Source organism: Anser anser (assembly GCF_964211835.1).
Source record: "Anser anser genome assembly, chromosome: Z".
Taxonomy (NCBI): Eukaryota; Metazoa; Chordata; class Aves; order Anseriformes; family Anatidae; genus Anser; species Anser anser.
The window spans coordinates 64,768,840-64,782,291 of NC_139723.1; the positions used below are offsets into that span (position 1 = coordinate 64,768,840).

At 41.7% G+C, this 13,452-nt stretch overlaps 1 long non-coding RNA gene across 1 annotated transcript; it reads left to right on the top strand.

The window, feature by feature from the left end:
* The first annotated feature begins 3,635 nt into the window (after positions 1 to 3,635).
* LOC310889333 lies at positions 3,636 to 11,142 on the top strand. Its single transcript, XR_014576526.1, has 3 exons — positions 3,636 to 4,095; positions 4,903 to 5,183; positions 9,018 to 11,142. It is a non-coding gene; the product is annotated as an uncharacterized lncRNA (long non-coding RNA).
* Positions 11,143 to 13,452: the final 2,310 nt, after the last annotated feature.

Below are 13,452 nucleotides of genomic sequence, written 5' to 3' on the forward strand. Positions count from 1 at the left end.
TTGCTTGCCAATTACTGTCAAGGGCAAAATAGTCTTGACTTTGGGGGATTTAACCTAATTTATTGCCTAACATTCATTAACTACAGACTCGGGTTGGGTAAACAAAACCAAAGGAAGATAGCAAACATTAAAAGACTGAGGGAAAACACTCTTCCTCCACCATCCACCTCTCTGTTCCCTCTGGTGCTTCTCACTCTCTTTTTCCCCCCTCCTCTTCCTCTGTGGTGTTTTCTACCCTTTCTTGAAAGCCTTTTTGCCAGTATTGCCACCAGCTTGGCCAGTGGGCTCAGGTGTGTCTCACGGTGGGTCCATTGCAGGGCCAGCTGGAACTGGTTGTGTCTGGCTGTGATCACCCAGGCCAGCCCCGGCCTCTCCTCACAGAGGCCCCCCTGCAGCCCCTGTGCTGCCAACACCATGACACAGACACTCAGCACTCCTACTTGTGCTTAGTGCACGAATTCAGGTGGCTGAAGGCTGTATTGTGGGGCCTGGTGATGGTCAAACTAGTTCAACAACACAATTTTTACACAGGCATAAAATGATAAGAAAAGGGGGGATGGTTTTAAACTAAAAGAGGGGAGATTTATATTAGATGTTAGGAGGAAATTCATCACTCAGAGGGTGGTGAGGCACTGGCACAGGCTGCCCAGAGAAGCTGTGGATGCCCCATCCCTGGAAGTGCTCAAGGCCAGGCTGGATGGGGCTTTGGGCAGCCTGGTCTGGTGGGAGGTGTCCCTGCCCAGGGCAGGGGGGTGGAACTGGGGAGATCTTTAAGGCCCCGTGGAACCCAAACCATTCTGTGATTCTATGTTTCTGTGAAGATTTAGATGGAGGTTGAAACTCTGTGAAAGAGAGGGCGCCAGGGTGGTTTGGTTTGGTTTGGTTTGGTTTGGTTTTCTGCAGACAGAAAAACTGTATGGCTGCATAGTTAAGCACCCCAAATTTTAGGAAACAGCAGAACTGAGGTTTCCCTGGTAACTTTAGCTTGCCTCTGTCAGCATGCATATGCTTTACGGTGATCTTTAATGATGTGTTCAGCATCCAGCCTTTTCAAAAAGACTCTGTCCTATTCAATGCACAGAGAGGCGATAATCCAGGAATTAATTGGACTTAGGTAGGGAATGAGACAATCACATAGGTGCCTCTTTTACTTGTAACAGAAGCTGGAAAATGTGTCCAGAATGATAAGGGGACCATGAAACAGAGTGCTATAGGGAAAGAAAAAAAGCAATCTAATGAAGCTATCTAATGAAAACTCAGAGAGCTCAGCAAGAACTGAAATTATACAGAAGGAGAAGATCAGAAATGCCCATGTAACAGTTAAAACATGCTTTGCTTTATGTCACTTAACTACTTCATATTACTTAACTCCTTCGCATTACTTAAACTGTAAAAATCTGTACTTTTTTTTAATTATTATTATGCTGTGCTTCAGTATAAGATAGTTCTTTCCTGTAAAGATTCTTTACTATAAGAGAAATTAGATAGGAAAAATCTACCAGAAAAAAATTAAGTAAGCCTTACCAAGCTCTTCGAAAAACTGGCCTGTTGCATTTTCACCAAAGCTCACCACATGAGTGTGTCCTTAGCAGCTGAAATGCCTGTTCTCCCTGAATAAAGATGAGATCTACTTCATTCTCAGAACTATTGCAAGAAGAAATTAATTCATTTACAAAACATTCTTGTCTTAAAACAGTAAATCTCACAGAAAATGCCAGGCAGAAATTAATAATGCTATGTTCATTTTAAGGATTGGGTTTTATGACATGTGTCAGGTTTGAGGTCATCCACGAGGCAAGCAAATATAAAAGAATATAAAAAAGATGCCTACTCAACAAGCATTTGACATATAAGCTATAACATGAATATGTTTTTAATAGTCATAATGCATATGGTTATGATTTTGTGCAACTACTCTGGAAATTTTGTTTCTGACCTCTTTAAAATTCATTAGTTTATTTAGTGATTTTAAAATCTTTTTAACATTGTAGGTATACAAAACATTATACTCTGCAGAAAGTGAGTAAACTGTCTTAGCCATCCCTTTAAAATGGAAATAAGCAGTTATTTCCAATAATGCAATCAACAACTGAATGAAAAGAGGTTCGATGACTTTTAAATATTAGTTTAAAAGGCATTTTCAACAGACGTACTTTATCCTTTCATAAAGAATGTTTTCAAGTTCTCAAAACCATTTATAATCATTTTGATGTGTTACATTTTTTCTGTCACTGCAGTGCATTTAATGTGATAATTAGAACTCCTAGCAAATATAGGGGAACTTTATAGGGATATTAAATCATTCTAACACAGCTCTAGGTCCTGATGGATTTAATAATGACTTCTAAAATAAAATTCTAGACAAATCAAACAATTAAATGCTTGATCCAGTCAAAAAAAAAAAAAAGTTGCCAATGACATAAAAAGTATAGAAGTCTTGGAAAAGATAATATGTATATATCTCTCAACTCTATGTCATGATAATTTTGTTGAATGAAAAACTTACCCAATTTTTCAGTTCAGTTGTTATGGTTGGATTTAGGGAGTTAACAATAATAAGTTCTCTTATCCCCGCAGCATCTTATTCCAACTCCAGGAGGATTAAAACCATAATTATTTTCCATAGGGAAATTATTCTGCTATTAACCCACTATTATATTTTATGTAGTGCAGTTAATGCAAACACCCTATAGTGTTGTGTAACTAAAGCATAATTCATTAAATGAACACAAATTTTAAGTGAGATAAGTAATGTAAAGTAATACTTTAACTTTTCTGCCTTAGAAAACTGAGGTCAGAAAGTTCATTGGGAACCAGAAGGGAGTGCCTGCCCTTCACTGAGTGTGTGTGGGAGGCTGGCACCTTGGGAAAATTTCAGCAGGAATCCAGACTGGCCAGCTGTGACACCACACATTGTTCCCTGTGACAAGTCTCACTGGAAGCAAGGGGGAGAGAGATAAATATATAGGTAAGCCTATTGTGACAGACATTTAAGTAATACACTAATACAAAGAACTGAAGGTTCAAAGAAAAACTTACACATCTGTAAAAAAATAATTTCAATGCATAAGCAGTGTTTTTATCTACAAAATAATACCTTCAAGTGGGTGAATAGTATTTTAGGTTATAAACATTATTTTTTTTTTACAGTCAGAGTATTTATCCAGATTGCATAAATACTTAAAATATATGTAATAACCATTTGCCTAACTTGAAATAACAGTTAAAATTTTATTTGCCAATCTATTTTGGCTCCGCAAATGAGCCAGTATGTGCACTAAGCTTATAGTTTGTTTTTCTTTATATTTTATGGACATTTAATATGCCATTATGTACATTTAAATATTAACATATTTTCAGACAAAATTCAGTTCTGAATACTGTAAAACGTATACATTAGACCATTGATTTTTAAGTACTCAGTGTTATATCACAGAAATGCATAATACAACTTTGAAAACACAGATCTCAAACAAGGTATAAGTTATTGTGCCACAGAAGCCTAGTTCCTTAAGGAGATTCTAAAAGAGAAACAAAATTAAATAGGCAAGGTTAAAGTGCTCAAGTCCAGGAGAGGGCTGCAAGGTGGTCAACCATCTAGAAGAAAGCAGACCATTTTTCAGATGGCTGTCAGGTCCCAATACCTCAGAGAACAGCATTTATTCTCTACATTTCCAAATAGCTACATCTAAATTGAGTATTAGATTCAAAGTCTAAATTCTCCAACTGTCCAGTTTGTGAACTTGAATGACTACACTCCAGATTTTTTTTGGATCAAGCACCCAGGATTCTTTGCAGCAGAAGCCATAACAGGTTTCTCGGGTGTGAAGAAACACGGGTGTACACAGTGATCTCACCCAAACATACAGCTGGGACAGATCCAGAGCACACTCCTGTACCTGGGAACTAGAAACTGCTATCAGCTCCCACAGTAGCCTTAATATCAGTTACACCTAAGGGCCTCCATGAGTATAGGCTCTATTTCCATGCATTATGCTAGAAAGAGGAGACAGTATTATGGTCAAGGACAAGAGTGGATGGTTCAACTTTCCTGCCAGATTTGAGTTCTTTCGCAAAAATTCAAAGAATAGAATCGTAAGTATGTTGCATATAATATGCATAAAAACATAAATGTATGTATATATGTTGCAAAGTTTTATAAATTTTACAGACCTTCTTCATTTATTACTTGCCGGGTCTCAGTGTTACAAAGTAGAGGGTGAGAGAATCATTCATTTCTGATATCCTAAAAAACAGTTTAATGATTAGATCTGGTTCTCCTCATAAACTAGAAAGAGATCTGAAGGTTAAGTGAAATGTTGTGTCTATGAAGATTAGATTGTTTCAGGCCATTATGGTACACGCTTGCAGAGACAGAGTGGTTGAAGCTAGACCATGTTTCAGATTAGGTTTATCATGTCTGCGTTACTCATGTTTAAAAGAGTGTATTTTGACATTGTTTCCATGGTAGGAGGCAAAATGGGTGTCACAAATGTTATATACAAATACACATTTGTGTAAGAAATTTCAATGGCAATGTAATGTGTTTAAAATCATCAGGTTTTGCATGCGTACCAAAAAAGTAACTGCATATGTAGCACAGGAGTCAAGAAAAGGAAAAGAAGACAAAATAAGGAAAAAGGAAGAAATCAAAAGAAGAAGAGTCTTCTGAAATTCCCACATATATTGACCATTCCTTGTTGCTGTTGCCTTTTTTTTTTTTTTTCCTTTTCTTTCTTTTATTTTTAATACTAGGTCACCACTCCATCTAGAATATCCATGCCCGTTGTATAGCTCAGATTCAGGTGTCTCAAGTATCAGCCTTTTTTCCTAGCTATTCGAACAGACGTCAAGGCCTCTACTTCCTGGCAATATCTATTTTTAACCTATCATTCTTTGCAGGTGATCAAACTTGGGCAAAATTATAGTGTCATGGAGCTAACTTTAGACATCGCCCTGAAAACAATGGATTGTCTCATACCGTTGTGTCTCCTTGTGTCCCGGAAGGGTTGAGAACCAAAACCAAAGTATAAAAGATGAACACAGAATCCAGCTTAAGCCGGGCAGGCTGTCATTTCAGCAGGCTGCTTTGCAAGAATATGAGCGATTCCTGCTAGCATTTCACAACCTCAATGCACCCTAGAGGCAGATCTTCGCAAGCTGGCAGTAAACTGACTCAAGTGGTAAGAGACAGTGCATAACACTTTAAATCATAGCCTAATCCCTCAAGCAACCCTCAGCTAAAGGCTGGGAGTTGCAGCGGTATCAAAGCGGTATTTTTAACACCACTAACTAACACTACTAATGACTAAGAGAAAACAAAGAATGAAGGCTCACAGTTGTCATGTTATTTCATACTGAAATCTGCATAGCAACATCTCAGTTTTAAAGGGTGATCTTGGCAAAGGAACCTTGCAACCTGGTGTTTATGGTAAAATCTTCTTTCAATGAATGACAGTTGCTCATCCAACCTACCTAAAATGAGCATTATTGAGCCCAGTGAAAAAATTTTACCTATTTTTCAGCAATGTTTGTTTTTTAACAAGTAGGATTTCTCTAGGGGCATGCAGATCAGAAAGCATTCCTCTGCAAAACAACCTTTCTAACCAGTAGCAGCACAGTTCCTCTTCTTTGCATGCAGCAAACACAGAGTAAACTAACTAACTAACTAACTAAATAAATAATTTGACTGCTTTCAGTGTGTTGCCATTCATATTTTGAGAAACATACAGCACTAAATTGTCTGTTTCTTCCAAATATGCATCCAGAGAAATCCAGAAATTATCACCCAAAGTTGGCAGCTTCTATCCTCTTTCACTAATAACAGTTCTCCTGACAAGGGTTTCTGAGTCAAACTTACTTACACCAAAACACAAACGGAACTCACTGTTCTAAGTTCTTATTTTAGAAATTGACCCCTTTTCCACTGAAATTCATACAATGTTGTGCTATTTTTCTTAAACATGAGCAGATGTAGATGATAAAACTGTTTTGACACACACTTTGAGTTTGCAGATTTTATGATCATAGAATCAATCGTAGAACAACTTGTATTGGAAGGGACCTTAAAAATCACCCAGTTCCAACCCCCCTGCCATGGGCAGGGACACCTCCCACCAGATCAGGTTGCCCTGGGCTTCACCCAACCTGGTCTTAACACCTCCAAGGTTGAGGCATCCTCAACTTCTCTGGGCAAATGCATTGTATGAACATGACTGACTTAATCAGTCTATATCTTCCTCGCAAGGGGGAGCGGAGGGGCAGGCACTGACCTGTTCTCCTTAATCACCAGTGATAGGACCCGTGGGCATGGTGTCAAGCTGATGCAGGGGAGGTTTAGGCTGGACATCAGGAAGAGGTTCTTCACCGAGAGGGTGGTCGCACACTGGAACAGGCTCCCCAGTGAAGTAGTCACTGCACCAAGCCCGTCTGAATTTAAGAAGTGTTTGGACTGTGCACTTAGTCACATGGTCTAAAATTTTGGGTAGACCTGTGCGGTGCCAGGACTTGGACTCAATGATCCTTACGGGTCCCTTCCAACTCGGGATATTCTATAATTCTATGATTCTATGATTCTATGATCAGAGAGAGACATTCGGGCCAGCTCAGGGCTTAGTTCAGCAATGAGGTTTTATTTTTGTATCTCTGCATCTGTGTCTTCAGGAAGAATCTGAGTTTTTGTTTTCCCGTTTTTAAACCAGTTTTCCTGGTTTAAAACCATTTAGAAATAAGTGCTGTGCATAGAATAGACCATATAAAAGGGAAGAGAATTAAGCTGCTTTCCAGCTAAACCCTTATCCAAAAATCTTCCTGTTTTAAGCTGAAAAAGTGTATTTTTTTACCATAATTTCATGGCTTTTAAGAGTTACTTCTATTACTGTTACTTATTTCACCAGCTTTACTGGCATAAGTGGTGCTTTTATTGTTCTGTGATGTGGCATCCTGTATAAATCAGTACACCTACCAAAAGCTTAAAGGGCAGAAAAGATTGCTGGGGCAAGGGAAATACTAAAGTTTTTCACTATTTGCTCAGGTCATTGTACCGCGCATGTCCTTCTAGTTTCCTTTTTGTTTACAAAAGTAATTTAATTTAGAGCTAAAATTCTTTTGAGTGTTAAGACTAATAAGTCATTCATGTGTTTTTACAGTACTAGTGAGAAAGCATGGTAACTGGAAGAGGGTAGAGAGGCTCTATTCCACAACATATTTCAAAATGTGTTACAATAAGCCCACAAGCTTTTCTAGGAAAAAAAAAAAAAAAAGGAATATCCATCCATTTCTTGACACTGATTGTACTACGTGTTTATACTTGTCATCATGCATGGGGGCAAAATACTTCTAGTCCTGCACTTTAATAACCACAGTGCCACAAAGAATTGAAGGACCATATGAAGATTAAGAAGTGAAGGTTACTAGTTCAGACTATACAGCATGCAGAGTTTAATTTGATTCACAGCAGGCTCAGCAGAAACATGGTGTTTGGTGTACATACTGCAGGGAAGTAAACTCTTCTTCCATAAGGAGATTTTAAACTGTCAAAAATGTGAAACAACAATCAAAATGCTAAGTTATTCAGTATCTTCAAAAAGGGGAATGTAAATAAAACACTTTTCAAAACCCACAATTGCTAGAATACTTATTAGCTTGTGGGGCATAACTAATGGTTTGTCATTAACTCCAAAGAACCATGACAAATATGCAACTTTTTGGCTTCTCTCATAATTTGACAGTCACACTGCAGCGTAGCTGGACCAAGCAGATTCAGTGCCATCACTAACAAGTGCTGAATTTTACTCTGTGTGAGACTGTGTAGAAATGCAGAGATGGGTAAGTGCTTTCCAAGTCTTACTGCCTGAGATGGAGAGATGCATGTGGCCCCAGGTACATTATGTCTCCATGCAGTGTTTCATTTCTTCTGAAGTCAAAGCCCAGCTAGGCAAAGTAACATCATTGTGGAAAATAAAGTATCAGCCAATGAATGTTTCTGTAACCAGAAATTGTGGTAGAAGGATTGTGATCCTGCTTGCCTTGAAATGTGCGCTTATGTTTGCCTATTGAATGATGCAACAGTAGTAATACTGGTACCGTGTACAGCTTTTAGTAGAAATGAAACATTTTAATATATAGTTCCCACGTAACCTATTTGAGTTAAGTAAAGTGTGATCAATAATTATCCTTGCTTGCTTTATACATGGCAGGCTGAACTATACATGCAGTGGGTAGTAGCTATAGTTCGTGCAAATAAATTATCTACATCCCATAGTGTGCAAGAACAATCTTAGTTTTCTACAAGACAAAGTGGCATGCAGCAACTATTGACAACAAAATACATGTTTTTTATGAATTTGCCAGTTAAGTAAGTGGCAAGTAGCTTTTGCATAGCAAGTGTTAAGCATGTGTTATAAAAAGGGGGGAACTGGTACTGAGCAGAGTAGGGCAGTGGGTAACGAGCTTAGGTGAACAAAGGGTTTGCATCTTGCTTTTGGATGTGTTTCTACCCAAGTCCTATTTCCTCTACCTCTTTCACACAAACCTGACTGGAATTTTAACACTAGCCTACATCTCCTGGAGAGCTAAATTTGGTAGAGGTTTTCTCAGCTTATTTAATGTGCAGATAGGCTCAGGCTCCCATAAAATGCAGTTATTGCAGCTTTCTTCCCAAATGCAGCTGCAGAATCTCTCCCTCTCCCTGATCCTTTGATTGAAAGCTAGAAACCTAAAACATTCACTTTGAAATCAAGAAAGGAACATTACTACCTCAATCGGATGGGAGATAAATATACATTTGTACATTTAGATTAGATATTAGAAGGAAGTTCTTCACTCAGAGGGTGGTGAGGCACTGGCACAGGTTGCCCAGAGAAGCTGTGGATGCCCCATCCCTGGAAGGCCAGGCTGGATGGGGCTTTGGGCAACCTGGTCTGGTGGGAGGTTTCCCTGCCTATGGCAGGGATTGGAATTAAATGATCTTTAGGTTCCCTTCTAACCCAAACCATTCTGTGATTCTATGTTTTTAGGTCACAAGAGAGTCTCCTTCTGCCTGCTGCCAGTGGGACACACCTCACCACCACAGCTGATGCCATGTCCAGAAGGTCTTTATGGGAAGTGCCTTACATTACTAGGCACTGTATGGGGAAGCAATGCATCTAAATCAGCAGAGCACAGATTAGTGGATCCAGTGGAATACAGATTGCACTTCTGTGCACAATATTTCAGATGTTTATTTTCCTTTCCATAGAAAACTGGTCAGTGCTTTTCCATCTTCTCTTTTTGAAACGTGATATAGAAGATGGTTTAGTAAGGCAATGATGTAGGACATTGTAACACCTACCTTTGAAAAGTCTGTATCTTTGGCACTAGCCCAGGGTAAATACGTGACCCTTATTCTTTGTCAACATTGTTCAAACACTGAATTAATGTCTGCTAATGGAGTTAGATTGCCTCCTTCCAAAAAAAGTATACAGCCAAGGTCCACAGGATATACAGCATAGGGTGCAAACCAATCAACCAACATTGTTTAACTTTAATTCCCACACTGTCATTTCTTTTTAGGTCTCCATTTCACCTCTGGAATTATAAACAAAAGTGCTGGTTCTGATTAATAGTTTTGGCCACAAGAAACTAAACTGAAATCACCGTTTTGTTTAACAGAGTCATTAAAATCCATCTCTGTCATGTTTGCAGTAAACTAAATAACTGATTGTGTGGCCACCATCTTACATACCCAGAAGTTATCTCAGCATATCCTGCCCGGTCTGCCTGAAGTCTCTCATCAAACAGTTGGGCTGAAAGCTCACTAGATCAGGTTGTGTACCTGTACAGTACCTTGAGGCAGTGGGCTAGACTCTGGCACTTTGCCAGCTCAGCTTCATACAAACACACGCCTGTGCACACACACATATTGTTAGTGTTGGGGAGAATCGAATGGATGTTCTATTAATGTTTCTCAGGTGATGGATCATACGGTATAATTAAATATTATTAAATGTACTTACATTATCAAGTAATCTATGTATACTGGAAACCTAGGGAGTACATTGAACATTTAAAGGAATCGTTGAAGGGGAACCCTGGGAGGGAATAGGTACAACCTGACCTTGGATAAGGGCCTGGAGATGATGAAATGAGTTGAAGCAGAACCAAGGAGCGGAGGGAGCATGCGTCGAGTGAGAAAGGTGAAAGAGTTTAGCGGAGAGGAAGACTCCTTACTTCATCTGGACGACCACCTGGACGACCACCAGAGTGCGCCACGCATGTGCAAAGGGGAGGGGAGCTAATTAGAATGAAAAGCGAGGCTGATGTTGCAACCTGTAATGAATATGTATACCTGACGCAATATTGTATGTATAAATAATGGCTGGGAAGTAACGGGACTTGAAGCCAGATTTGGGCACCTGCCCCGGCTTCCAGCGCTGAATAAAGCACCTTCATATAATCACTTGGTGGTTATGTGGTTGCTACGCTAACATTTTGGCGACCCAGATGGGACAGCGTGGGCACTGCTGAGGCGGATCGTGTCTCGGTTTCGCTCCAGCCGGCACCGAGGGATTCTCGGGGAGCAGTCGACCACGACCGACCTCCGCTGCTCACGACGTACCACTGGAGTGGTAAGCAAAGGTGCTTTCAACTTTGGGTATTCGGTACCGATTTGGTTGGGAAAGCCTGCCGGTCAGACGCGGCGAAAGCCACGCTCGGTTGGGCAGGGAGCTCCCGGGGTAAGCCTAGGCGCCGTCCGTTAGACAGAGCGAAAGCTCTGCAGGTTCGGCATTGGTAACTGTATTGGTTTGTGCTGAAGGGTCAGCACCAGGTATTATTGGTATGTAGAAAGCGTGCTGCTGCTGCTCCGGCAGCTTTTTAGCGAAAAGCACGCTGCTGCTCCGGCAGCTTTTGGGAAAGCACACTGCTGCTCCGGCAGCTTCTGGAAAGTGTGCTGTTGCTGCTCCGGCAGCTTTCGGGAGAGTGTGTTGTTGCTGCAGCTTTCGGGAGAGTGTGTTGTTGCTGCAGCTTTCGGGAGAGTGTGTTGTTGCTCCAGCAGCTTTCGGGAGAGTGTGTTGTTGCTGCAGCTTTCGGGAGAGTGTGTTGCTGCAGCTTTCGGGAGAGTGTGTTGCTGCTCCGGCAGCTTTCGGGAGAGTGTGTTGCTGCTCCGGCAGCTTTCGGAAGAGTGTGTTGCTGCTCCGGCAGCTTTCGGGAGAGTGTGTTGCTGCTCCGGCAGCTTTCGAGAGAGTGTGTTGCTGCTCCGGCAGCTTTCGGGAGAGTGTGTTGCTGCTCCGGCAGCTTTCGAGAGAGTGTGTTGCTGCTCCGGCAGCTTTCGGGAGAGTGTGTTGCTGCTCCGGCAGCTTTCGAGAGAGTGTGTTGCTGCTCCGGCAGCTTTCGGAAGAGTGTGTTGCTGCTCCGGCAGCTTTCGGGAGAGTGTGTTGCTGCTCCGGCAGCTTTCGAGAGAGTGTGTTGCTGCTCCGGCAGCTTTCGGGAGAGTGTGTTGCTGCTCCGGCAGCTTTCGAGAGAGTGTGTTGCTGCTCCGGCAGCTTTCGGGAGAGTGTGTTGCTGCTCCGGCAGCTTTCGGGAGAGTGTGTTGCTGCTCCGGCAGCTTTCGGGAGAGTGTGTTGCTGCTCCGGCAGCTTTCGGGAGAGTGTGTTGCTGCTCCGGCAGCTTTCGGGAGAGTGTGTTGCTGCTCCGGCAGCTTTCGGGAGAGTGTGTTGCTGCTCCGGCAGCTTTCGGAAGAGTGTGTTGCTGCTCCGGCAGCTTTCGGGAGAGTGTGTTGCTGCTCCGGCAGCTTTCGGGAGAGTGTGTTGCTGCTCCGGCAGCTTTCGGGAGAGTGTGTTGCTGCTCCGGCAGCTTTCGAGAGAGTGTGTTGCTGCTCCGGCAGCTTTCGGGAGAGTGTGTTGCTGCTCCGGCAGCTTTCGAGAGAGTGTGTTGCTGCTCCGGCAGCTTTCGGGAGAGTGTGTTGCTGCTCCGGCAGCTTTCGGGAGAGTGTGTTGCTGCTCCGGCAGCTTTCGGGAGAGTGTGTTGCTGCTCCGGCAGCTTTTGGGTCCGTATCATAAGCTCAAAATGAAAAAGATTAAAGAAATTCTGGGAAAAGATGTACCTATCCCGCGGACATCCCCGCTGGGGTGTTTGCTAGCACACTGGAAAGAGGGAGGTTTTGGTCAAGAAATGCGGAAAGGAAAGCTGATTGATTATTGTAACATTTGGTGGCCACAGTATAAACTAGAGGACCAAGAAACTTGGCTTGAGAATGGGACATTGCAATATAATACAATTTTACAATTGATGCTATTTTGTAAGCGGGAAGGAAAATATGATGAACTGCCGTATGTGGAATTATTCTTTTATTTGCGCCGAAAGCCTGAATGGCAGCATGCTTGTGGAATAATGGTGCTTGAGGTTTCAACTGAGGAACGTTGTTGTGCATGTACTAAGGAGAGACGCTGTATACAGCATCAGGCAATAGAGAATAATAAGTATTATGGGAAATAATATAATATAATAATATAATAATGTATATAATAATATAATAATATAATATAATAATATAATAATGGAAATATTGATCTGGAAGTTGCGCCGTTGGCTCCGCCGGAAGAGCCAGGACAGGGAGGGAAAAGAGAAAAGGAAGATAGCAGTAGTGATGGAGAATCCCCGATTTTAGTCTCCCCGTGTCACATAGGACCCGGCAACAGCGAAGGGCAGGAGAAACTATAAATGAACAGGGAGGGAAAATAATCGCTCCCCTCAGGCAAGGAGTGGGGACAGAAGGACCGGTATATGTTAAGGTGCCTTTTTTTTCAGCTGGGGATTTAATGATATGGAAGCAAGCAGCCGGCACCTACAGGGAAAACCCAGATAAAGTAGCTAGGATAATGAAAATGACAATTAAAACCCAAAATCCCGATTGGGATGATCTCCAGGTGATCCTGGATACTTTGATGGATTCAACAGAAAAGGACATGGTATTACGGGCAGCCAGAGAGAGAGCCCGAGAAGATATACGTAATGGATTAGTGCTTGGAAATCTAGATCAAAACTTCCCCACCGAGGATCCCCAATGGGATTATAACTCAGGGGATGGAATAAGGAGGCTGAAGAGATATCAAGATTGGGTATAAATCGGGGTACAGAATGCCATGCCCCGGACCATAAATTGGTCAAAATTGTATAATGTCAGGCAAGAAAAAGCGGAATCACCTTCCGCCTTTTTAGAGAGATTGAAAGAAACTGCTAAGAAATATACAGATTTAGACGTAGAGACTGAGCAAGCTAAAGCTCAATTAGCACTCATTTTCTTGGGACAAGCCCAAGAGGATATTAGGAAGAAATTGCAAAAGTTAGAAGGTGCAGATTTGAGAAATTTGGATAGGCTGTTGGAAATGGCCTGGAAAATCAAAACTAGCCCAGCCAGTAAAAATTGAACTTAAGGAAGGGGCCCGACCGGTACGGATTAAACAGTACCCGTTG